Here is a 26,071-nt window from a genome sequence, read left to right as displayed (position 1 = left end):
CAAGAGTTCCCCAAAAAATGGGTGGGTTGGGGGTACTGCTGTTTGCCGGGGGTGAATTCTTGTTTGGAGGTCCAAGGATGGCCCACATCCTCCACTAGCTTCATCCACTAAACTCTGTACATCTCCCAACTTCAAGAAACAAAATAATTCTTTCTCTTCTGTCCAACCACCCCCTCCAAACCCCTTATCTAATGCACCTCTCCTTAGATGTCCTCTTTGTCTATTCTGTGACCTGGCTCCTCTTTTAGTGCTTCTTCAAGCCTGGAGCCAAGGACCAGGATAGCAGGATCAACAGGCAGAGGCAGCCCCCTCCTATGGGTCATAGGGCCAAGGAACAATGCCTTCTTTATGGATGGCATAGCATAGCCTGTACCTAGCCAGGTTCATCCCACAGACCAATAGCAAAAGGGGTCAACTCCACGTTCATTTTGCTCTGGGGTCTTGACGTGACTCTCCCTGTGAGATCTGGGCCCAGTCAGAGGAGCTGTTAATTCTTGTTAGGACTACCTCGTCTCTCTTCTCTTTCTCGGCCTGCCTTTTCCTCTCTCTTTCTCTGTTTTCTGCCCCTTTGGAAGCCCTGGCAAAACTTCTCCTCAGTGCTCATTAAAGAAAAGTGACAAAACACCAATTGAGCTAGTCTTCTGTGGGCTAAGCTCTCTAATACTTCCCTTGGGGACAGATGAATGAATAAAAGACCCAGGTGGCTAATAATGAGAAGCAGCGTGATCTAGTGAAAAGAGCATGGGGACTGGGCATCAGGAGACCCTGGGATCTAATTCCAGCATCTCTACTTACCCTGGTTGCATGACCTTGGAAAAATCACTTAACTTCTGTCTCTCAGCTTCTTCACCTGAAAAATGGGGATGATATGCCTGTCCTCCTCACTCCCTCTTAGGCTGAGAGCCCTCAGTGGGTCAGGGATAATGTCTGATCCAATTTTCCTGTATCTATCTCAATGCCATAATTATTATAGCATATATCAATCAATCGCATATAATAATAATAATAATGATGGTATTTGTTAAGCGCTTACTATGTGCAAAGCACTGTTCTAAGTGCTGGGGAGAGTACAAGGTGATCAGGGTTGTCCCAGGGGGGCTCACAGTTTAAATCCCCATTTTACAGATGAGGTAACTGAAGCACAGAGAAGTTAAGTGACTTGCCCAAAGTCACACAGCTGACAGTTGGCAGAGCCGGTTATTTGAAACCCATGACCCTCTGACTCCAAAGCCCATGATCTTTCCACGGAGCCACGCTACTTCTGCATACATATATACTCCATTTATATATCTAGACAGCTAGATAGATAATATTCACTGAGCACTTACTATGTGCAGAACACATACTGAACAATTTGGGAATGTACAATGTAACATTTTTGGAAGACATGTTCCTGGTCCACAAGGAGTATACAGTCTAGAGGGAGGGTATATTCCTCGTATATTCTTAGATATGCAAATAGTATATCATGCCTTTCTATATATATTCAATTATTCATTCGATTATTTAATCCTGATACTTTAATACTGTTTATCATACTGTTTATCATACCGTTTTTCTTCCTGCTGTCCCCACTCTATGTAAATAGTTTTTGTCTGTGGCAACCCAACTGGATTGCAGCCTCCCAGTTGGCAGTAATCATACATCTCCCTTCTGTTACACTTTCCCAAGATCTTAGAACAGTGCTTCACATTCAGTGGGTGCTCAATAGCTTCGAAGATGATGATGATAATGGAGATGGTACACTGACATTAATCGGTTACCAGATAATACTTTTAAGAGAGTATGAGAGAATATACCAATATACACAAAGCGGATGAGAGCCTATCAATGTGAGAACTGCCATACTGGATCAGCCCAGTTTTCTTTCTCCAACAGTGGAGATAAAAGAACCATTCAACCTCCATAGCATTTTCCATCTACATTTTCAATTTTCTTTCCTAGTAACATGGTACAGATTGCTCATTGATTAATCTAGCCAAGCTACTCAATATTCCTATGGATATTTTCCACCTGCAAAATTTCCTGTGGGGGAAAGCATTCCATATGCCCAGCATTTTAGCTGGCCTTTTCAGGTTGCCATCACTAACTGGATCAAAAATTTAAAAGAACGATCAGCAATTATTTGAGATATCTGTCCTGAATCATGGCTGATAATACAGATTCCATCATCATATAGTGATAATTCAGGTCATTCTTCAGTAGGTGCATCAACCCTGGCACTTGCCCCAGTGAAGTCCTTTTTTTGGCCAGTTCACTCAGGTGTCTGAGGTCTTTGTGAGCCCTGCTGTAGTTTTAGTGGAAAGAGCACTGCTTTGGGAATCGGAAGACCTGAGTTCTATTTTTAGTTCTTTCCAAAGTTGGCTAACTTGGGTGTGAAAACTGCATATGCACTTCAAAATGTGCTCCCCTCTCCCCATCTACTCACTTGTGGGCACTCTGGGTTCCTTCAGAAACTTGAATAGCAGGGATGAGAGTATTAGCGGTAGTGCATAAGCCACTGTCACTACAGTCAATTCCCTGTGCAGATTCTCGATCCTAAAAGTTTCACAACTGAGGCTCATCTGTGATCACTGATGGGAGACTTCATCTATCCATGTATCCATGAATTCCTACCTAGTTCTTCCCTTCTGCAGAAGTCATTGCTCTATAATTCTCAGAGTCATTTCTGAAGAGCTCTTTATAGATAGGAGTTATAAGATCTCTGATACAGTTGTCATTTGTAACGATAGGCTTCACACTCTCACCAGTAATTCTGCTTCTTCTCTGAGTTTCTTCAACACTCTTGGTGAATACAATCATATCTTGGTGATTTTGTTTACATCTATTTTATTGATTGGGTCTAAAACCCTCCTCAGAGTTCATCAATTTAATCAGTTTCTCTGATCCGCCTTCTTCAAAAGAAGACAGTGCGGGAAGCAGAATGGCCTAGTGGGACTCGGAAAACCTGGGTTCTAATCCCTGCTCTACCAAATGTCTGCTCTGTGTCCTTAGGCCAAAGTCACTTTAGTTTCCCTATGCCTCAGTTACCTCACCTATACAATGAGGATTAAGGATGGAGAGCCTTATGTGGGGACATGGACTGTGTCCAATCTGATTATCTTGTATCTTCCCTAGCGCTTAGTACAATGCCTGGCATATAGTAAGGCCTTAGCAAATACATTTTAAAAGAAGTAAATAAAAAAAAAAATCTAACAGCATAAATCCTTAAGTACAGAAGCCTGGATTCAATTGCTCATTCACTAGGATGCTAGGGAAGAATTAATCATGGAATACCTCCTGGAGGAGGTAGAATTTTAGAAGGCTTTTGAAACTGGGGATAGACCTGGTTTGCAAAACCAGCAGGGTAATGTGTTCCGGGCAGAGGAATACACATGGACACTAAGTCAAGGGCTTAGTCAAGAGTGAGGGGTGATAAGAAATTGTATTCACTCTTGGTCTACTAGGGATGATTTTGTCAAGTGTAAGGAGGAGCCAGAAAACAGTCCCTTTAGCTAAAATATAGGTGAGCGCTCTATGCTGCCCTTGTAATTTGTTTGTTCTGCTTGATAGTGTTGCCCTTTCCTTTTGTGTCTGCTGCCATTTCCCTCTAACCCCACTTTTCTTTCAGACTGTGGGGGAAGGGGGCCCCTAGTGGGCTAAGGGCCCCACATCTAAATTATTTCCTTCCATCTTTCCGCACCACCCTGTATAATGCTTAGCTCACAGTAAGCAACTACAATAGCAAATACAAAGAATGATACAAATAATGTCTGCTTGGAGCATGTCAATCAAATAATTGCCCAGCTCCACATTTGACTTGACGATGCTGATTATGGTACTTGTTAAGTGCTTACTATGTGCCAAGCACTGTTCTAAGCGCTGGGGTAGATACCAGTTAATCAGGTTAGACACAGTTGCTGTCCCTCATGGGGCTCACACTCTTAATCTCCATTTTACAGATGAGGGGAATTGAGGCCCAGAGAAGGATAAATGACTTACCCAAGGTCACACAGCAGACTTGAGCTGGGTAGGCTGGTACTGCTAAAAAAAGGAAGGCGCTAATGGTGGGCTAATAGTAACAAATTATCTAGGCTACTGACAAGGATGTTTTCCTCAACTAACACTGTTTGGAGCTAGAGAACAACTTTGCCCAGTGGAAAGAGCAAGGACCTGGGAGTTCGAGGACATGAATTCTGGTACCAGTTCCACCACTGATCTGCTGTATCACCTTGGGCAAATCTCTTCTCTGTGCCTCAGTTACCTCATCTGTATTAATGGGGATTAAGACTGTGAGCCCCTATGGGGACAGGGACTGTGCCCAACCCAACTTTCTTATATCTACCCCCAGTGCTTAGTAGAGTGCCTGGCACATTGGAAGTGCTGAACAAAGACCACAGTTTGTTATCTTTGCTCATAATTAACCAGTCCTCTAGTACCAGGCTGTTCCCTAGACCTGCCCAACCCCACTACCACCGGGAATCCCACCGACCTTGCATCTGCCTGGGGAGGGAGAAGAAATTCCTGCAGTGTAAGGGCCTTCTCAATTTTTAGAATGAGTGGAAGACCGTGGCTGTGCCTGTGTTTGGGTCCGAATGGAGCCACGAGGAGTATAAATCTGCTACAATGTCATACTGCTCTTGTACTGACCATCATCTACCTTGGCTTGCATATTGTATCTGTATTTTTCTTGTTCCTTCTTTCCTATGTATCTATTCCCCATTTCTCCTGTGGGCCCCTATATTCTCAGATTTCAAATGCCTTGGGGGCAAGGACTGGATTCTCATCTGTGTATTTTTTTCGCATGGTTTAGTGCAGTGCTTTGAAACGCAGTAGGCACTTTTTGAATGAGATAACTGTCAGGGAGATGCTGCATGCAGCTGGTTGATTCCTATGGGGTTTTGAGCCTCCTTAGTGACTGTAAGCTTGCTGTGGGCAGGGAATGTGTCTGCTAATTCTGTCATATTGCACTCTCGCAAGTGTTTAGTACACTATTCTGCACACAGTAAACTCCTGAATAAATTCCACTGATCAATAATACAGTGCTCTGCATATAGTAACGCACTCAATAAATATCAATGATTGATTATTGAACTGGCATTCTGCTGGATGACAGCTGCCTTTCACAGAGCTTAGTAGCCAGAGAACCCCTTAATGACCCGCCTGGCCAGGTGGCTGTCAGAATCATGGGGACATGGAGGACAGCCTGAAATGGTCTGTCAATCAGACAGATGTTGAAATGAAACAAGGGCTATGTTTGCTCCAGGGAGAGTGACTGCGTGTCTTTCATTGTTGCAGAGTCCATGCTGGGCTAGCCCTTGCATGCAAATTCCTGTCCCAGATAAGATTTTTCAAACTAAAAAGTGTCAAAACCCTTTGGAGGTCCACTAGATTATAAGCTCCTCAAGGGCAAGGATTGTGTCCATGTACTTTATTGTGCTCTCTCAATAGCTCTACTACAGCACTCTAAGTACACAGATAAGCACTCACTATGTACCAGTGTTTGATGGATGGATTGATAGGTATGGTCAGTAACAGGCTTCCTCAGTGGCAGTAGCAGCATCAGATGCATGTCCTGAAAGGGCAGCAGCGGGGGAATTGGAATTGAACCTGGAATCAAGACTTATACCTTCCCAGAAATGTTGGGGTGGGTGGAAGCCCCTCTAAGAATCAGAGGATTGGAAGGCTGTTGGTGTGAAGAAATGGTTCCAGATGAGTCTAGAGGAAATCACTACTCCTTAAAGTGAATGCCACTTCACTCACCACTTCTGCCATTTCCCCAGGAAAATAAGTCTGCCTTCCATCCTAAGCCAACTCTCCTCAATTCCTGTGGCTTTCAGCTTTCCTTTACTCACACTTGCCTCCTTGTCCCTTTGGTCCTTCCACGCTTCCCCCCTCCATTCTATGTCCACTCTTTCACTGGTTTATTTTTTCTACAGCTAAAAGGCTATTGGGTTCCCTCTAGACTGTTAACTCATCGTGGGCAGGGATTATGTTCATTTATTATTTGGTACTCTCCCCAAACTTGTAGTACAGTGCTCTGCACTCACAAAGCTCTCAATAAAAGTGATTGAATGAATGAATGAATGAAAGCTTCCGATCGACGCCTGCTGCCATCATGGCTGTTCTAGGTGCCTCTACGTCTTACCTAAACCTCCAGGGCTAAAAGGTTTTGCCTGAGGTGAAACGACCCCCACCTCCCCAATCCTCCTATTTCTTTCTCAATCAGTCATTTCACCAATCAAGCAAGGATACTTTATTAAGTTGCTTACTTTCATTCATTCATTCAATCACATTTATTGAGCGCTTACTGTGTGCAGAACACTGTACTGAGCGCTTTGGGAAGTACAAGTTGGCAACTATAGAGACAGGTCCCTACCCAACAATGGGCTTACTGTGCATGCAGCACATTAATCATTCATCCTATCCTGCCTAGATTACTACATCAGCCTCCTTGCTGACCTTCCAACCGCCTGTCTCTCCCCCATTCCAATCCATACTTCACTCTCCTGCCTGGATCATTTTTCTATAAAACCATTCAGGATCATGTCATCCCCTCCTCCAAAATCTCGCCCAGTGGTTGCCCATCCACTTCCTCCTCAATAGGAAAACTCTCACCATTGGCCTTAAAGCACTTCATCACCTTGCCCCTCCTACCTCACCTCCCTTCTCTCCTTCTACAACCCCAGCCCACAAACTTTTGCTCCTCTAGTGCTAACCTTTTCACTGGCCCCAATCTCACTTGTCTCACCACCAGCCCCTTGCCCATGTCCTGCTTCTGACCTGGAATGTCCCTCCAGCTCGCCCCCCCTCAAACCTTCCAGACAATTACTCTCCCCACCTTCGAAGTTTTGTTGAACGCACATCTCTTCCAAGAGGCCTTCCCAGACCAAGCCCCACTTTTCTTCATCATCCACTCCCTTCTGCATTGCTGGGACACTTGCTCTCTTTTCTCTCCTCCCATACAGCACCCCACTAGCCTCTCAGCACTTAAATATATATATTTAATTTTATTTATTTGTATTGCTGTCTGGCTCCCCCCATCTAGACTGTGAGTCATCACTGTGGGCAAGGAATGTCACTGCTTATTGTTATATTGTACTTTCCAAGCTCTTAGCACAAATGCTCTGGACATAGTGAACACTTAATTAAATATGACTGAATGAATGAATGAATGAACAGCGCTGTGTTAAATGCTTGGAAAGGTGTAATATAGCTGGTAGATATGATACCTGACCTCTAGAAGCTTCTCTTTCCACTCTTCTCTTCATAGTGGATAGTAGGAGTAGCAGCAGTAGCAGCAGCAGCAGCAGCAGTTTTAGAATAGTGCTTTGCACATAGTAAGCGCTTAATAAATGTCATTATTATTATTATTAACAAATAACCATAGTAATAATAATAGTAATAGTAGTAGTGATAGTAGTGTGGTGTAGGGGAAGCAGCATGGCATAGTGGATAGCGCACAGGCCTGGGAGTCAAGAAGGTCATGGGTTCTAATTCTTGCCCTGCTACTTGTATGCTCTGTGGCCTTGGACAAGTGACTTCTCTGTGCTTCAGTTACCTCATCTGTAAAATGTGGATTGAGACTGTGAGCCCCACATGGGACAAGGACTGTGTCCAACCCAATTTGCTTGTATCCACCCAGTGCTTAGTATAGTGCCTGGCACATATGAAGTGCTTAACAAAAACCACATTATTATTATTTGTAGTTATAGTAAAAAGGAGTAACAGGTCTCTGTTGAACACACATTTCCTAAAATGTTTAGGAAAGTGCATAAGGAGAAAAAGATGCATTGTCTTCCCCACAGTGAGTTTATACTCAAACTGGGGAAATGAGCATAAAACATTTATAAATAGGGATTTGGATACAATATTGACTATCCAATGGTGTTCTATCTGTCTATCTATCTGTAGATAGATAGATATCTTTTGCCTCTCCTCTGGCACTTGTGCAAATATATAATATATTTACACAACAGAGGAGGGGACAAAAGATAAGCTTGGACTGATGCGACGTTGGGGAATTAACTAAGGGCAGACTCCCCCATAGCTGTTGGATCCTACTTCACCTCATCCCAGTCCAGTCTTTTACCCTCCAATGCTTGATCCAGAAAGGCAGAGGCAGCTGGGACGGGAGAGGAAGCTGCAGCGGGAAAAATGCACTCCACAATGGGACCCAACCATCATTTCTACTGAAGAAAAACTAATGTGGGGATTTGGGAAGAGATGGGAGAGGTAGGGGCTGAGACAAGGAAGCCAAACTCTCTGGAAGAGGTAGGAGGGGTGAAACACTCAGTTGCTTCCCTTCCCTGAAATTTATTTGAGGTCTGTCTTTACCCTTGGTCTATAAGCTCCTTGACTATGGATTGTGTCTACAAGTGCATTGTACTCCCCAAAGCACATAATGTTCCTGCACAAAGTGCTCAGAATATACCAATAACTGTTTGATTGATGCCTTGATTTGTGGACCTGGAAGGATAGCAGCGTGGCTCAGTGGAGAAGAGCACGGGCTTTGGAGTCAGAGGTCATGGTTCGAGTCCCGACTCCGCCACATGTCTGCTGTGGTGACCTTGGGCAAGCAGTCACTTAACTTCTCTGAGCACTCAGTTCCCTCATCTGTAAAATGGGGGTATGAAGACCTGTGAGCCCCACGTGGACAACTTGATCACCTTGTATCCCCCCTCAGCGCTTAGAACAGTGCTCTGCACATAGTAAGCGCTTAACAAATGCCATTATTATTATTATTATATGATATTTTTTAAGTGCTATGTGCCAGGCACTGTACTAAATGCCTAGGGAAGATACAAGCTAATCAGGTTTGGATACAATCCATGTCCCACATGAGGCTCAACAGTCTTTAATCTCCATTTACTGAGGTAAACCTGTGGCACAGAGAAGTTAAGCGATGTGCCCAAGGTCACACAGCAGACAAGTGGCGGAACTGGGATTAGAACTAATTTCCTTCTTACTCCCAGGCCTGTGATCTATCCACTAGACCATGCTGCTTCTATGGGACTAGTTCGACAGGGAAAAGGTCATGTTGATTACTTTCGAAATGTAAAAAGGTCACGTTGATTACTAAAGAGATTCCAAGAGCTGTAAAATTCACTGTTCGGACCTGTTAATTTTAATATTTTTTTCTCTCCATTTCCCTCTCTCTCCCTCTTATCCCCCCCCCCCCAACAAAACAAACACACATTCCTCTCTCTCTCTTTCACTCTCTCTGTCTCTCTCTGTTTTTCTCTTTCCGGCCCTCTTCTTAGCCTCCTTCCATTCCCTGTTAGATTGTGAGCACTGTGAGCCAGGGACTCTGTTTGAATCGATGACCATGGATTTTCCCCTGTGCCCAGAATAGTGCTTTGCACATTGCCAGTGTTTATTAAATGTCAGAACCGTCGATTGATTAATGATTTTCCCACTTTCTAGTCCCATCATGGGAGACCCAGGTCATTCCTTGAACTTCAGCCCTGGAGTTGTTGTTTTTCTGTTCAAACTAGCTGGCTTTCTCCTGCTGGCTTTGCCAAAACAACATGGGGAATTCCAAATGGTCATTCTTCAGGTCTGGAATACTGGGAAAAGAAGTATGTTGTCACCAGAGTGGACATTGACAAGGAATAGCCTTTAGAATCCGTGGGCCACATTTGCTTAAAAATATCACAAAACTAAGTCATAATGTTTGGCCTACCTCCTCCTCAATACCCAGGGACTACAGCCATTTTGGTTAACAAATGTTGATTTTCCTATATCATGAGTCCTCAATTTCTAGAGTGCTGGGGAGGAACAAGTGAAGGGAAATAAATTAAGCCTGAATTGCTTTGCTTTCCATTCATCTGTAGCTCATAAAGTTGTTACAGACATTTTTGGTCTGTGGTTGAACTTACAAAACAATTCCAGCCTTGTGGAAAACGCTACTCCATCCAGCATATGATTTTCCCACTGGGACCCTATCCAGGGGCGTCTGTAGAAGCAAACACTACAGTTAATCCTTACAACATGATCGGCTGCTTCTGGAGCTCTGGAAACTGGAAAAAAAATTGGGTCTTAGATCTAACTATTACCAATTATATTGGCACACTGTATAGAAATGTATTTCCCATCTTTGGGTATGTTGGTATAAACTACAACAAGTTAGTCCTATTCAGAAATTGGAACACTGAAGCGAGATTCACATGGCACAGTTTTTCTTTCTGATATTGCCTTTTATTTTGTCCTCTTTTTCTTTCCTCATCATCTTCCCTGACGTTCCCCCATATGCACCCCCTCATCTCCACGCCTAAACTTGATATCGTTAATATGTGGATATGATGAAAAGTAGAATGAGCTGAAGGCACTCGGACCCTTAATCCCAAAGTGGAAGTTATTCTACCTCAGTGACTAAGAGTTCTTCCACACAGATAACTCCGCCATTACAAGTGTTGGCTAGAATGCTGATAGGGAATTAGAGAATGTTCTCCATCTGCAAAAGGTTAGGAGCAGAGAATGTGTCTACCAAAGAAGCAGCATGGCCTAGTGAGAAGCAGCATGGCTTAGAGGACAGAGCACAGGCCTGGGAGTCATCAATCAATCAATCAATCAATCGTATTTATTGAGCGCTTACTGTGTGCAGAGCACTGTACTAAGTGCTTGGGAAGTACAAGTTGGCAACATATAGAGACAGTCCCTACCCAACAGTGGGCTCATAGTCTAAAAAGACATGGGGTCTAATCCCAGCTTCACCACTTGTCTGTTATGTGACCTTGGGCAAGTCACTTCACTTCTCTGTGCCTCAGATACCTTATCTGTAAAATGGCGATTACGACTGTGAGCCACGTGTGGGACAGGGACTGTGTCCAACCTGATTAGCTTGTATCTACCCCAGCACTTACAAGGGCGCTTGACACATAGTAAGTGCTTAATAAATACCATCATTATTACTAACTCTGTTGTACTCTTCCAAATGCTTAGTATGGTGCTCTACACACAGCACTCCAAACATGATGATGATGATGATGGGCATTTATTAAGCGCTTACTATGTGCAAAGCACTGTTCTAAGCACTGGGGAGGTTACAAGGTGATCAGATTGTCCCACGGGGGCTTAATCCCCATTTTACAGATGAGGTAACTGAGGCACAGAGAAGTTAAGTGGACTTGCCCAAAGTCACACAGCTGACAATTTGCGGTCATGATTTGAACCCATGACCTCTGACTCCAAAGCCCGTGCTCTTTCCACTGGAGCCATGCTGCTTCTCTATTGACACTATTGCTCAATCTCGGGATATTGCTGATGTCTGAGATAGATCTCTGCACATCCCTCCTGTCAGTCATTCTGGGAGCGTGCAAATGATCAGAAACTCATTGAATAGTGCAATTTTCAAGAATGTTGCCAGTCCCATGCCATGTAGAAACACCAGCTCTGTACTACCTGGAAGGAATAGCCTAGCTCCTTGACAGTCTAAAACACAACTGCCCAGGCATTCACTCATTCATTCAATTGTATTTCTTGAGTGGTTACTGTGTGTAGAGCTATGAAACCAAGGACCTGGGAGAGTACAATACAATAATAAACAGAAAAATTCCCTACCCACAACATCATGATGATTATGATGGTATTTGGTAAGTGCTTACTATGTCAAGCACTGTTCTAAATGCTGGGGTAGATACAAGGTAATCAGGTGCTATTGATTACTTGACTGACTGATGCTCTTCTGGCAACCCATCCCATTTGGGTTGCCACAGTATCAGAAGGAACTGTTCTGTGCATGTGAGCTGGCATACATGCATGTGGCATTGGCCACAGTGAGTGCCACAACACAAGTTTTCCTTAATGTGAGATTACGCAAGAACACACCCCCTGTGTTATATGAGAACTTCGCATCCTGCCACGTATGTCCTGAGCTTCTGCAAACCAACTGAAGTACTATAATCATTTCACTTCTTTCCCACCAGGGGCCTAGTTAGACCCAGCTTATTGAAGGGGTAGGGATTTAGAAAGTGCTCTACACTTTTTGAACACCTAAAGCATTCAATCTTCTTACCAGTCCCATTCCTTTCTACACCTGCAATTTCCTTTCAGAGAGCTCTGCTCCTTATCTATTTCCTCAGTTGCCAATAGACCCTGCAGGTCTCTTTGCCATTCTACAACTCTTCCCACCTATGAAGGATCATTCAACTAAGCTTCATAGCCTGAAGATTTCCACAGGATCCTGACTGCCAGGGCGTTGATTATTATTATGATTATTTTTATGGCATTTGTTAAGCATTTACTATGGGCCTTCCTCTCAGGATCACTCCTGGAGAGTTACCAGTACTCTACCAGTCTTGGCTACAAGAGGGAGAGAGAGTCAAGCAGAGGCATATCCATTCCATTCCCTAGCTGGGGCAGTGGCTAGCGAGTGGAAGGCAATCTGCTGCAAGTCAAAACTCAGCTGGTGCTGGGCAGCGGCGGCATGGAGTTGAGGGTGCAGACTCAAGTTTACTGCACAAGAGAAGGCACTGTAAATCACTTCCAATTTTTACCAAGAAAACTCTATGGCTATACTACGAGAACTTTTGCAGATGGTGGTGAGGCACTCTGGGAGAGATGTGTCCATAGAGACTCTATGGGTTGGTGATGACTCTACGGCAATAAGACAAATTACGGGCCAAGTACCGTTCCAAGCACAGATACACACACAAAAATCAGATTGGGCGCACAGTCCCTGAACCCATAGGAGGCTCAAAATTTAGTAGGAGGGGAAAATGGGATTGAATCCTCATGTTACAGATGGGGAACCTGAGGTACAGAGAATTGAAGTGATGTGCCCAAGTTCACCCAGCAGGCATGTCACAAAGATGGAATTAGAACCCAGGTCCTCCAACTCCCAGGCCCAATGCTCTTTCCACTAGGCCACGCTGCCTCTGATTGACATTTCACTGTTTGACATTTCACCCCTCTAGACTGTGAGCCCTTCTAGACTGTGAGCCCATTGTTTGATTGGGACTATCTCTATATGTTCCCAACTTGTACTTCCCAAGCACTTAGTACAGTGCTCTGCACACAGTAAGCGCTTAATAAATGTGATTGAATGAATGAATGAATAGGTGACTGGTTATTCCAGACTCCATTTTATGCTCTAGAACAGCTGTGGGTGTAACTTGCCGGGGGCCAGATTGTATTTGTTTCCACTGTGCTTGCATCATGTCTCTTCTTTGTGCCTATTCTCCCCAACTTAGCTGTGAGTCTTTTGTGGGTCAGATCTCAATTTGATTTTCTTGCCTTCACTTCCAGCACTTAATACAGTGGTTGACATATTTTAAGGACCTAATACAATTTAGTACTTAAACTAATGATGATAACAAGTCCAGGTGGCCTTGAATTCCAATTCCAATTTACAATTCTGGGTTGCAAACCTACTTGCTTGTATTCAAACTAGCTATTCATTTTTTATGCAGCACTCAACTAAATGCCCTACATCATAAATGTAAACATGGAGAATGGGAAGCTACAAAAGAGACAAACAATTCACAGAATGTTAAAAACTATGTAGTATCAAGGTAGCAGTATCAGCCAACCTCAGTTTCATAGGTCAGTCAAAATTTGGAGCAGAGAATAATTTAGTTCACAGAAAGAATATTTTTACCTCTGAAATGATAACATCTCTAAGAGTATATTTCAGAAAGAATAGTGCAGAAATGGCTCTACCGATTTAGATAATAATCCATGTGCAATCAGGCTGGTAACCTACCAATAATGGGGACAAGCTGCTGAAATGTTCTAATAGCATTGACATTTTCAAATTTAAAGATTGTTTAGCGACATTGCACTAATGATTTCAAACTACTCATCGTCTTGGGGCTTCAATGAGCAATCTGTCTTTTAATATGAATTCAATTTATCAAGCTTACTGACACTTTCAATGTATTCACAGTTGTGTGAGTAATTACTATCCACAATCATAATTATTGCACAAGGAATAATGCTAATACACCAAAGCTGACACTTTGGACAATGCAATGAAATTTCTTTTGCTAATATGTAAGTTATCAGCAAGGTCGGAATTTACTTTATACATTGTGCATAAAAAAGACAGTTTTAGTAATTCTTAATATGACTAAATACCAATAGTTCAGTGTCAGAGAATACTGCATATATTCACTGGTAAAATGATCATTGGTTTATCAAATGATGCTCACAGAAATGCAATTGTGACAGTTTACTGTTGACCATAGAGTGAGCTGGTAGGAGAGGTTTGCTTCATGCAGCTTAAATCTGATTTTGCCAAATGAAACACTTAAACAAGTGGAATTTACTACTTGTCTTGCTGTTGCTACTCAGGTGTTCGGGTGTGCAACTAGTACACTGGCAAATATATTAAATATAACTATACAAATGTAACTGCCAAAGCAAGACAACCTCTTTTTCTTCTTACTGCTTTTTCAGAATTTAGTGGTAAAACTGACTATCCGAATGCCAGTTATCCGAACTGAGGTGTCCCTTAGATAATCCAAAAAAGGAAGCTGAGGTAGTTGAAAAGAGCAGTCTGTCCAAGAATGTGAAACCCAATTTTGTTCAGCTATCCAAGTTTTGATTATCTGAACTAACCTCAGTCCTAATTAGTTTGGATAATCAGTTTTTAAAGAGAAAGCATCAGTTATGGCCTAAAGCAACTTCAAAGCCAATGAACCGAAAATTAACTTTCATCACTTCTAAACAAATGAGTTCCTTTAAGCAAGATCAAGCAAACTCTGTGAAGAATTCTCTCATCATTCGCTGGAAAAGAGAAAGAGACTTTCAGCCACTTACTCATTTTTAGGTGAATTTCACCATCAGTGACATCTTGTTCCAGTATTACTGACAGCTAAATAGAGAAGATAATTTTGGCCTAGGCAATTTGTTTATTCTAAACAGAAAAAAGAGTTTTGCCTGCCCCTAGAATTGGCACTAAATTTGAATGTAACTGTAAAAAATGACTGTGTGTAACCCTGCATTCAAGCACAAATCAATCAAGGAATGGAATTTATGGGGCACTTACTGTGTGCAGAGCACCAAACTAAGCATTTGGGAGAGAACAATACAACAAAGTCGGTAAACACATTCTCTGTCCAAAAAGAGCTTCTAGTTTAGATGAGGAAATTTGTGGTTCTCCTTTTGTATTACAAAAACAAAGCCAACGGAGCAAAGCAAAATTTAATCATTTTTAAAAACGTAAATAGAAAATGTACTTTCATTCTCTTCTTGGTAAATAATGACTTTTTGTCCTGAATGGAGGTATCCCTTTAAGATGTCATAGTGCAAATCTAGCAGAGACTTGAAGTTTGGTTCCAATATAAGTGTCATACTCTGTGTTAGTCAGAGGTGATTGCTAGACAAAGCATTTAGAGCTGTAAACCAACTGACCTAGTGTTTACTGATTATTCCAGCACTGCACTAGAACCTTGGCTGGTCTTTTCAAACACCTACGATTGTTCTGCTGTTTTTAAAGGTCCACATTTAGAGAAGGTTTGAGATTTATTTGTCCCCAGTGAGACTACTTGAACAAGCTACTCAATCTGCAATGCAGGGCTGAAAAATTCTGAATATTATTCCAGGGATGGTTCATGCAAAATAGTCTCACCTCAGGGGACCTGCTAATAGCCTGGGGCCACCCTACCTTGTTTTGTTTGACTCAGCAGGTACCAGTAGTTTGTTCATGAAAACTCTCACCAAACAGTAATAATGAGGTTGGGGTATTATTCTTATCAACTGTAGTATTCATTGAGCCCTAAGCTCTTCCTGTAGACTGTACGCTCATTGTAGGCAGGGAATGTGTCTACTTATTGTTGTATTATACTCTCCCAAGTGCTCAATTCAGTGATTTCCTCACAGTAAGCACTCAATAAATACGATTGAATGAATGAATGAATACCAAGCACTGTACCAAGCCCTGGGGAAGATACATTTCAACATGGTTGGATTCAGACCCCCTCCCACATGGAGCTCACAGTCCAAGTAGGAGGAAGAGCAGGTGTAGAATCCCCCATTTTACAAATGTGGAAACTGAGGCACAGAGAAGTTAATTGATTTGCCTGAGGTCACAGCAGACAAGTGGCAGAGCCTGGATTGGAACCAGGTCATCTGACTCCAGGCCCATGCTCTAAACCACAAATATTCCCAATAATGACATAAACTATCATCTCTGTGTGGGACAGGGCCTGGGTCTGTTCATGTTATGTTGTATCCACCCCATTGCTTAGCATGGGGCTTGGCATATAGCAAGTCCTAAATAACAATTTTAAGTACTGCACATCTTCCAATTTTCCTAAATGCAACTATTTTGAGGATTGCAGGCGTTGGTGGAAGCAGTGTGGACTAGTACAAAAAGCATGGGTCTGGGAATCAGAGGCTCTGAGTTCTGATTCCTGCTTCTCCACTAGTCTGCTGTGTGCCCTCGGGCAAGTCACTTCACTTCTCTGTGCCTCAATTACCTCATCTGTAAAATGGGGATTAAGACTGTGAGACCCATGTGGGACATGGACTGTGTCCAGTCTGATTAGTTTATATCTACCCCAGTGGCATAGTACACTACCTGGCACATAGTAATCACTTAACAAATAACAAAGGAAATAATCTAATTGATTAACTATGTTAGAGAGATGTGATAGCAGCACTCATCTTCACACTCAGATATTATATTGCCGTAGGAAGTTCTGTTTCATGATTTTAGGTTGATCAACAGTGGCATCCAGTGGCTAGATCATTATTTCTCTTGATTGGGGATTGTCTTCAGATGTCTTCTGCTGTTTTGACACGTTTCCTCTGAGTTATTAAAAGAAGCAATTTGCAGCTAGCTTGTTCAGCTTGCTTTCCAACTTCCTCACAGACCTATTTGAGGCAGATACAGGATGAGCTTGTTGTTTGTAAACAGGAGTCACTTTCCCATTTCAAAGGAAAGTAGGAATAGGGAAATGAAGAGCTGTTATAAATAATCAAGGAATTCTTTCCTGTACAGTTAATACTGTTTAAAATAATAGCGCTTCTGTCACTTCCATCTCTAGGCTGGAAGCCCCTATCATCTTTGTTGTATTGAACTTTTTCAAGTGTTTAGTACAGTGCTCAATAAATACCACTATTTGATGACTTTATACAAGAGCAGGAAACCAAAGAGTAAGCACTGCCCTGCTAAGTGTTGCATTTATGCTGCATGACCTTGGGCAAGCTGCTTGGACTTCTTTGGGTTTCAATTTCACTCATTTGTAAAATGGGAACTAAATACCTGTCCTCTCTATCCCTTAAATTACGAGCCCCATGTGGGACAGGGACTGTATTCTACCTGATAGTATTATCAGAGCTTAGTACAGTGTTTGGCACAAAAGTTCTTAATATAGTAATAATAATAATAATAATAATAGTTTCTTATTATTGCTGATTAAACATCTCCTGGGAGCAGATCTATGTGCTGACCAAATAGAAATCCCTGTGAGCACTACCCTTGAGAAGTTTTACAATCCAACGGGGATGACAACCCTGAGCAAGAAAGTGACTAAAATATGAGTGTTAAAAGATCTCGGGAGTAGACTGCTAAATACTGAGCACGTTTTTGGTGATAGTGTTCAAACAATCAGGAACCCTGGGCTGTTACTGTTGTCATTTTTGTGGAAGATTGCCATTGTCTGCCCAAATCCATTCTGGCCAAGAGTGTTTTTCGGGGCAAGTTTGACCCCACCCAACTGCTCCAGGAGCTTTGTATTCATCATCAATCGTATTTATTGAGCGCTTACTGTGTGCAGAGCACTGTACTAAGCACTTGGAAGTACAAGTTGGCAACATATAGAGACAGTCCCTACCCAGCAGTGGGCTCACAGTCTAAAAGGGGGAGACAGAGAACAAAACCAAACATACTAACAAAATAAAATAGAATGATATGTACAAGTAAAATAAATACATAAATAAATAGAGTAATAAAGATGTATAAAACATATTATACATATATACAGGTGCTGTGGGGAAGGGAAGGAGGTAAGATGGGGGGGATGGAGAGGGGGATGAGGGGGAGAGGAAGGAAGGGGCTTAGTCTGGGAAGGCCTCCTGGAGGAGGTGAGCTCTCAGTAGGGCCTTGAAGGGAGGAAGAGAGCTAGCTTGGCGGATGGGCAAGAGCGGGGGGCATTCCAGGCCCGGGGATGACGTGGGTTGGGGGTCGATGGCGGGACAGGTGAGAAACGAGGTACGGTGAGGAGATTAGCAGCAGAGGAGCGGAGGGTGCGGGGGTGGGCCTGTAGAAGGAGAGAAGGGAGGTGCGGTAGCGAGGGGGCGAGGTGATGGAGAGCCTTGAAGCCCAGGGTGAAGAGTTTCCTGCCTGAATGCGCAGATTGATTGGTAGCCACTGGAGATTTTTGAGGAGGGGAGTAATGTGCCCAGAGTGTTTCTGGACAAAGATAATCTGGGCAGTAGCATGAAGTATGGATTGAAGTGGGGAGAGACACGAGGATGGGAGATCAGAGAGAAGGCTGATGCAAGTAGTCCAGACGGAATAGGATGAGAGCTTGAATGAGCAGGGTAACGGTATGGATGCAGAGGAAAGGGCGGATCTTGGCAATGTTGCGGAGCTGAGACCGGCAGGTTTTGGTGACGGCTTGGATGTGAGGGGTGAATGATGAGAGCAGAGTCGAGGATGACACCAAGGTTGCGAGGCTTGTGAGACGGGAAGGATGGTAGTTGCCTGTCAACAGAGATGGGAAAGTCAGGAAGAGGGCAAGGTTTAGGAGGGAAGACAAGGAGTTCAGTCTTCGACATGTTGAGCTTTAGGTGGCAGGCAGACATCCAGATGGAGATGTCCTGAAGGCAGGAGGAGATGCGAGCCTGGAGAGAGGGGGGAGAGAGCAGGGGCAGAGATGTAGATCTGGGTGTCATCAGCGTAGAGATGATAGTTGAAGCCGTGGGAGCGAATGAGGTCACCAAGGGAGTGCGTGTAGATCGAGAACAGAAGGGGGACCAAGCACTGAAACCTTGGGGAACCCCCACAGTGAGGGGATGGGAGGGGGAGGAGGAGCCTGCAAAAGAGACTGAGAAAGAACGACCGGAGAGATAAGAGGAGGACCAGGAGAGGACAGAGTCTGTGAAGCCAAGGTCAGATAGCGTGTTGAGGAGAAGGGGGTGGTCCATGGTGTCGAAGGCAGCTGAGAGGTCGAGGAGGATTAGGACAGAGTATGAGCCGTTGGATTTGGCAAGCAGGAGGTCATTGGTGACCTTTGAGAGGGCAGTTTCCATGGAATGTAGGGGACAGAAGCCAGACTGGAGGGGTCGAGGAGAGAGTTGTTGTTGAGAATTCTAGGCAGCGTGTGTAGACAAGTCGTTCAAGGAATTTGGAAAGGAATGGTAGGAGGGTTATGGGGCGATAACTAGAAGGTGAGGTGGGCTCAAGAGAGGTTTTTTTTAGGATGGGAGAGACATGGGCATGTTTGAAGGCAGAGGGGAGGGAACCAGTGGAGAGTGAGCGGTTGAAGATGGAAGTTAAGGAGGGGAGAAGTGATGGAGCATTTGTATTCTGAGTATGGCCCTTAGAACGGGCAAGGTGTCCTAGTCCCAGCTTTGCCACTGATCTGCTGTGATCTTGGGTAAGTCACTTAACCTCGCTGAGTCTCATTTTTCTCATTTGTGAAATGAGGAGAAGATGTCTGTCTCCTTCCTTAGACTATAAATCCTATGAGGGACAGGGGTTGAGCATAATCTGGTTCCCTAGTGTTCTCCTCAGTGCTTAGCAAAAGATAAATTGCTTAATGCATACTATTATTTAAACATAACCAGACATAAAGATGTTTGAAACTAAATCTGACCATGACAGGGGACAGACCAACTGAAACCCAAGCTGTAATGATTAAAACTGGATGACTGACTCCCAAACATAAGTGAATTGATAAATCAATAAATAACAAATATGAATACAGTTAAAAACACAGATGAATGCTGAGGTAGGAAGGGATAATCTTGGAATGCCTCCAGGAGGAAGTGATAATAGTAATGATAACAATAATGATAATAATTGTGATATTTGTTGAACACTTACTATGTGCCAAGTGCTGTTCTAAGCATTGGTGTAACTACAGTAGAGGAAAATCAGACAAAATCCCTATTATGAAGGGACTCACAGTCGAAGTATTTAATTCCCAATTCACAAATGAGGAAATTGAGGCAAGGAGATGTTAAGTGACTTTTCCACAGTCATCCAGGAGGCAAATGGTGAAGTGGGATTAGAATCCTGGTATCCTGGCTCTCAAGCCTAGTCTCTTTCCACTAGGCGACACTGACTTTTTTAAGAGGACTTTTTGAAGGAGCAGAGAGTCATGGTTTGGTGAAGCCCAGGCAGAAAAATCTCTGAGTGGGGACAAAGATGTAATAGGTTAGAGGCAGAAAAATCAGGGTCCAGGGATGACTAAAAGATGCACACTTTTAATTTAAGTGGCTTATGCAGAAGTAGAGACATAACATAATAGACTCACATTGTTGGGAGATTAGCAGACATTATTCATTCATTCATTCATTCAATCGTATTTATTGAGCGCTTACTGTGTGCAGAGCACTGTACTAAGTGCTTGGGAAGTACAAGTCAGCAACATATAGAGATGATCCCTACCCAACAATGGGCTCACAGTCTAGAAGGGGGAGACAGACAACAAAACAAAACATGTGGACAGGTGTCAAAGTTGTAGTGGGGTTGCCCTCCAGCACAGATCCTTCTCCCTTTGAGAGTAAAGCTGGGATGAACTTCATAAATACTGTCTATACATTTACATGCTTAGACCCACAGATACATGGAAATGAAAAAAAACAGGCAGGTATGGAGAAGAGGAGAGTGTGGAGAAGTGGAAAGAGCACATAAAAGAGCCCAGGAGAAGCAGCGTGGCTCAGTGGAAAGAGCATGGGCTTTGGATTCAGAGGTCATGGGTTCAAATCCCTGCTCTTCCAATTGTCAGCTGTGTGACTTTGGGCAAGTCACTTAACTTCTCTGGGCCTCGGTTACCTCATCTGTAAAATGGGGATTAAGACTGTGAGCCCCCGTGGACAACCTGATCACCTTTGTAACCTCTCCAGTGCTTAGAACAGTGCTTTGCACATAGTAAGTGCTTAATAAATGCCATCATATTATTTATAATAGAACCAGTTGACTGCTCAGCCTTTTATTTGACATGGGCTGGGCAGATTAGCTGGTGACTGACCAGATTGAAGCCAGGCACATTTATGGGAAAATATTTTCTAGTGGTGAATTTCTCCTGGGACTCCAGTCTGAGTGGAGCACAGTTAACCCTTGGCCTTAGAGAGAGTGACATTAGTAACAAACATGGCCAGGGGACCCCTGAGGCATTCTTGAGACTCCTGAGGAGATTGACAGACACTATTAGGAGTTCTTTTGTTCCTATGTCCATCTTCTTACCACAGGGTCACCCAGACACACCATAAAACAGGCCCGCAGTGTTCTGGCAGCAAAGGTGAAGCAGCACTGTCCCTCAGACCCTGAGGAAGCAGCTGTCAATCAGACTTCTGACCCCACAGGGAGAGAGCAAAAGCTTTCCAGCCATTCCTCAACTTTTTTAACCAAATGACCAGTCCACTCCAATTCTAAGGGACCTGGAAACTGGGCAGAGGGAGCTGTTCAAATGTAGGTTCAGGTCAGCCAGCTGTTCACTAGGGCCCAAGGGTCCAGTTTGAGGTCTACTGTTCCCAGGGAAGAGATCAGTTGTTTTTGCTAATAGGCTTAGTACAGCACTTTGCACACAGTAAGCACTCAGTAAACACCACTGATGGATAGGCATTAAGGGAATAGCTACCCCCATATTTTACCACTGCTATATACTAACTAATGGCCAAAACATTAAATAATTACAAAAACACGCTTATTATACTGTGTGCCTATTGGCAAAATGTACCCAACTCAAAATGTCACATTCCCTTCCAGCCAAGGAACTGATGGTGTTGAACTAGCATGATGGCAATCATTTCCTCCCAACGCATCTTTATCTAGCACAGTTTCTTAAAGCTAATTTTCACACTGAGCTCCATTTGGGTTTTCTCTATTTTCACTCCTTATTTAACAAAACACGAAAGCACCTCTTGTTTGGGTGCCCCTGTTGTTCCGGGGGTGAGCTTGCTTCTGACTACCATGGCTCCACAAGGAATCTTGAAGCTGTTACTGTGTGGCAATCTACTTCTACAGTGTGAGGGTGGAAACTGAGAAAATTACATTCAGGGACATTGAGAGAAGCATAGTGGTCTTATTGAACAGAGAACAGGCCTGGGAGACAGAAGACCTCAGTTCTAATCCCATTTCTGCTACTTGTATGCTGTGTGGCCTTGAGCAAGTCATTTTACTTCTCTGTGCCTCAGTTACCTCATCTGTAAAATGGGGATTTAAAATGTGAACCTCACGTAGGAGACTGACTGTGTCCAACTGGATTAGCTTGCATGTACCCCAGCACTTAGTACAGTGCCTGGCATGTAGAAAGTGCTTTACAAATACCACTGTTGTTATTTTTAGCATTCTTATTGTTGTTATTGAATGATTTATAGAAAATATTTTGTGTTTATGGAGGCAGGGTTGCCTAGTGGAAAGAACACAGGACTGGAAGTCAGATAAGTAATCCTGGATCCACCAAATGCCTATTGGATAACCTTGGGCAAGTCATTTAACTTCTCCAGATTTCAGTAGTCTCATGTGTAAAATGGGATAAAACTCGTTTTCTCCACTCTTTGACTGTGAACCTCATGTGAGGGACTGTATCAAATCTGATTAGCAAATTTCTACCTCAGTGCTTGGTAATGATTGGCACTTCATAAATGCTATTATAATTATTATTATTATTATTTATAAATACATACATATATATTTTCCTGTAAAGGTGACCAATCAACCATCAATGACCAATCAATCATTCAATTAATTGTATTTATTGAGTACTTATTGTGTGTGGAGTTCTATTTTTTATGGTATTTGTTATGCACTTACTATGTGCAAGGCACTATAATAAGTGCTGTGGTAGATACAAGTTGATCAGGTTGGACACAGTCCTTGTCCCACGTGGGGCTCACAGTCTTAATCCCCATTTTACAGATGAGGTGACTGAATCACAGAGCAGTGAAGCAACTTGCCCAAGGTCACACACCAGGCAAGTGGCAGAACCAGGATTAGAAGCCAGGTTCTCCTGACTCCCAGGATGGTGCTCTATCTACTAGACTAAATGCTTGGGAGAGTAAAATACAATAGAACAGAAGACAAGATCTTGCACAATAAGGAGCTTAGAGAAGCAGCATGGCTCAGTGGAAAGAGCCCGGGCTTTGGAGTCAGAGCTCATGGGTTCAAATCCCTGCTCCACCAATTGTCAGCTGTGTGACTTTGGACAAGTCACTTAACTTCTCTGTGCTTCAGTTACCTCCTCTGTAAAATGGGGATTAAGACTGTGAGCCCCCCATGGGACAACCTGATCACCTTGTAATCTCCCCAGTGCTTAGAACAGTGCTTTGCACATAGTAAGCACTTAATAAATGCCATTTAAAAAAAGGAGCTTACAATTTATTGGGGGAGACAGACAATAAAATTAATTGCAGATTGAGGAAGCAACAGTATACAAAGTTACATAATAGATAAGTTATCTGGATGTGGGCATGGGGTGAATATCAAAGTGCTTAGAAGTTACCATCCTGAGTGTATAGATGAAGCAGACATGAGGGAGAGTAGGGTGGAAAGAGGTTGATCAAGGAAGTTTTCCTGGAGGAGACGTGATTTTCTTAGGGCTTTGGAGATAGTGGGAGTGGTGGTCTGTCGGGTGTGAAGGGGAAGGGAGTATTTGAAAGGAGAGAGGGCATGAGAAAGGGGTGTATGACAAGAGAGGTGAGATTGAGTTACAGTGAGTAGCTTGGTGGTAGAGGAGGAAAATGCACATACTGGGTTGTAATGGGAGAGGGATGGGCTGCTTTCCTTCCATCTCCTTCTCCATGAAAAATAATAAGTTCAGCGCAATAAATTAATTGATAATATAGCCAAATTGCCTTGGAACACTGTATACCATCCCCAAATAATCCCTCAAATTCAGTTTGGTAATAATATTTTCCCCACTTCCTGCATCAGAGGAATGTGCATTTCAATGACAATTGATTCTTTGATTCCTAGAGTTTATTTGAATATTTCACCTCATATATACATATGTCTATCTGTCTATATATTTAGTGTGGAAAGTCATATGACCTCCCTCACACTAAATTCCTAACTGTTTTAGCACACAAAATATACAAAGACTTATATGAAATTGTAAAAAACAGAATTACAGCAGTCCCATGCTACAACTCTATGAATGATCCTTTAGGCTTATGTGTTTTGGGAGGCTGGAGAGGGGGCATGGTAGCGGGCAAGAGTGTTTTATGTGTTTGAATACTAATTTCCAAGATCAGATTCTCTAGCTCCTGGGATCCTCTGAAAAGGAATCAGTTGTATAAATGCATAAAGCTTCTCTATGCCAGTTTTATCCTCAGGAGAAAAGTGTGTAGCAAATGGCTATGAATAGGGGGTCTCTTTCCAACAGATCATGACATTCACACATATTGCCAACCCTGATCATGCCCAGCCCCCTCTAAGTCCCAAGAACTGCCTGACCATGACATCGAAGTGACCAAGTCAGCACGAGAGAATTATTAACCTTGACTGAAGGGCTCTTGGGTTTGTGGAAGCATCTAGAGAATTCTTTCTAGGAAGAAATACTTAAACCTCCCCTTGGGAACTTTGGGTCTAATGGGCACCATCTCTTGGAATCAATCACTGGTATTTTACAGAGCACTTACTCTGTGGACAGCACTACACTCACTAAGCACGTTCTGAGGGTTTGTCATCACTCTGCGCTCTGGGCTGTGGAGCTGCAAAATTAAAAGAATGTATGATCTCTGTCCTCAAATAACAGGGATTTTCAATCATTTCCTGCCATTCCCTTCCAACCTGGATAGAAACCATCATTCCCCACTGGTGGCTTCCCACAGCACACTGCACAGTAGCGGTGAAGAAAATCTAAACCCTTTTTATGCTACTTCACTTATTTGTCTCTGTACAACCTCAGTTTGGATAAGTGGCAGGAGCTTAGAGCGAGATATAACAATCAACATAATAGAAAATCAGTAAATCAAAATAGGATTAGCACCTCTGGTCTCTGGGCTTACAAAAGCCATATAAATCATACTGAAGAGGGGACAGCTTGGACCTCAAACAATGGGACATTATGACAGTCAACAAAAGAGTAAGTAATCAGCGACAAAAACAGTCGCTTCCCTTGTATTCTTTCTGAAAAGAAAGTGTTAGCCACTAGACACTCAGTGATACATTAATGGAGAGAGCTGTGGAAAGGGAGGCTAAAAAATACCCCACAACACTTAAATATTTAGAAATAGAGTAGAGCTTCAAAAGGTTTCAGAATCGATTGAGCATGTTCCCAGTATTCTCTTCTTCCTTTGAGGAAGACTAGCTATCATTCTGGAAGCTACAGAGGGTCTCCAAATCTTTGATGAATACTTGAATATAAGAAATATGGGTTTAAACCAATTGCCTGCTTTTAGACAGACACAAGCAACAAAGACTCTTGATGTTAAGAAAGGTATATGATAACCATGTGGTTTGCTAATCAACACCTCTCATGACAAATCAAAGGCTTATGGAAAGTTTTTTTCCTCAGATTCTTCTAATTAAAACTTTTGTTCATGATCTGCCCCTCACAGAACCTCCAGTGATCGGTCCCCCCACCTCCCAGTTTGGATCTGATTGGTGAGTGCTGGATCTGCCTGTTGAGTGCTCATCATGCCTAGGCCAGATTCATTCATTCAATTGTATTTACTGAGCGCTTACTGTGTGCAGAGCACTGTACTAAGTGCTTGGAAAGTACAAATCGGCTGTGAGCCCACTGTTGGGTAGGGACTGTCTCTATATGTTGCCAACTTGTACTTCCCAAGCGCTTAGTACAGTGCTCTGCACACAGTCAGCGCTCAATAAATATGATTGATTGATTGATTGATATAAAGACAGTCCCTACCCAACAACGGGTTCCCAGTCAAGAAAGGGGAGACAGACAACAAAATAAAACAAGTTCCTCCCAAACACCCCATTTTCAAAGTGCCGGGGTCCGGGGATCCA

The 26,071-nt window shown here is 43.0% G+C and overlaps 1 non-coding gene across 1 annotated transcript; it reads left to right on the top strand.

The window, feature by feature from the left end:
- Positions 1-12,232: 12,232 nt before the first annotated feature.
- Positions 12,233-12,375, top strand: LOC119931276. Its single transcript, XR_005452125.1, has one exon. It is a non-coding gene; the product is annotated as a small nucleolar RNA SNORA7 (small nucleolar RNA).
- The last annotated feature ends 13,696 nt before the right edge of the window (positions 12,376-26,071 follow it).

Source organism: Tachyglossus aculeatus, chromosome 7, assembly GCF_015852505.1.
Source record: "Tachyglossus aculeatus isolate mTacAcu1 chromosome 7, mTacAcu1.pri, whole genome shotgun sequence".
Lineage (NCBI taxonomy): Eukaryota > Metazoa > Chordata > Mammalia > Monotremata > Tachyglossidae > Tachyglossus > Tachyglossus aculeatus.
This window is presented reverse-complemented; position numbering and strand designations above follow the sequence as displayed.